This window comes from Leucoraja erinacea, unplaced genomic scaffold (genome assembly GCF_028641065.1).
Source record: "Leucoraja erinacea ecotype New England unplaced genomic scaffold, Leri_hhj_1 Leri_205S, whole genome shotgun sequence".
NCBI lineage: Eukaryota > Metazoa > Chordata > Chondrichthyes > Rajiformes > Rajidae > Leucoraja > Leucoraja erinaceus.
The window spans coordinates 185,001-186,802 of NW_026576106.1; positions in this window are offsets into that span (position 1 = coordinate 185,001).

A 1,802-nucleotide genomic window follows, 5' to 3' on the forward strand; every position below is an offset into this window, starting at 1 on the left:
ACTCTGTCTATCCGTCTCATCATTTTAAAGAACTCTATCAAGTCCCCCCTTAACCTTCTGCGCTCCAGAGAATAAAGAACTAACTTATTCAACCTTTCTCTGTAACTTAGTTGTTGAAACCCAGGCAACATTCTAGTAAATCTCCTCTGTACTCTCTCTATTTTGTTGACATCCTTCCTATAATTGGGCGACCAAAATTGTACACCATACTCCAGATTTGGTCTCACCAATGCCTTGTACAATTTTAACATTACATCCCAGCTTCTATACTCAATGCTCTGATTTATAAAGGCCAGCACACCAAAAGCTTTCTTTGCCACCCTATCTATATGAGATTCCACCTTCAGGGAACTGTGCACAGTTATTCCCAGATCCCTCTGTTCAACTGTATTCTTCAATTCCCTACCATTTACCATGTACGTCCTATTTTGATTTGTCCTGCAAAGGTGTAGCACCTCACATTTATCAGCATTAAACTCCATCTGCCATCTTTCAGCCCATTCTTTCAAATGGCCTAAATCACTCTGTAGACTTTGGAAATCCTCTTCATTATCCACAACACCCCCTATCTTGGTATCATCTGCATACTTACTAATCCAATTTACCACACCTTCATCCAGATCATTGATGTACATGACAAACAACAAAGGACCCAACACAGATCCCTGAGGCACCCCACTAGTCACCTGCCTCCAACCCGACAAACAGCCATCCACCATTACCCTCTGGCTTCTCCCATTCAGCCACTGTTGAATCCATCTTGCTATTCCTGCATTTATACCCAACAGTTGAACCTTCTTAACCAACCTTCCATGAGGAACCTTGTCAAAGGCCTTACTAAAGTCCATATAGACAACATCCACTGCCTTACCCTCATCAATTTCCCTAGTAATCTCTTCAAAAAATTCAAGATTAGTCAAACATGACCTTCCAGGCACAAATCCATGCTGACTGTTCCTAATCAGAGCCTGTTTATCCAGATGCTTATATATATTATCTCTAAGTATCTTTTCCATTAATTTGCCCACCACTGGTCAAACTAACAGGTCTATAATTACTTTGAAACTCATAGTATCCATAGCTACTCTGCTTGTTTCCCTTACCTCACATAATTCAATATCCTTCTCCTTGGTGAATACCGAAGAAAATAAATTGTTCAATATCTCCCCCATCTCTTTTGGCTCTGCAGATAGCTGTCCACTCTGTCTCTCCAATGGACCAATTACCCGTTTTCTCTCTCCCTCCCTTTATAAAAAGTGGTGTTACATTAGCTACCCTCCAATCCTCAGGAACTACTCCAGAATCTAAAGAATTTTGAAAAATTATCACTAATGCATCCACTATTTCTGGGACTACTTCCTTAACTACTCTGGGATGCAGCCTATCTGGCCCTGGGGATTTATCGGCCTTTAATCCATTCAATTTACCCAACACCACTTCCCGGCTAACCTGGATTTCACCCAGTTCCTCCATCTTACCAGCAACACTACCCCACCTCATTTTCCTTTCTGTCTATCCCTCCTGAATATTGAATATCCCTGGATGTTCGGCTCCCAGCCTTGGTCACCCTGGAGCCATGTTTCCGTGATCCCAACTATATCATAGTCATTAATAGCTATCTGCACATTCAACTCATCCACCTTATTACGAATGCTCCTTGCATTGAGACACAAAGCCTTCAGGCTTGTTTTTTACAACACTCTTACTACCCCTTATACAATTAAGTTGAAAAGTGTCCCTTTTTGATTTTTGCCCTGGATTTGCCCGCCTGCCAGTTTTACTTTTCACCTTGCTACCTATTG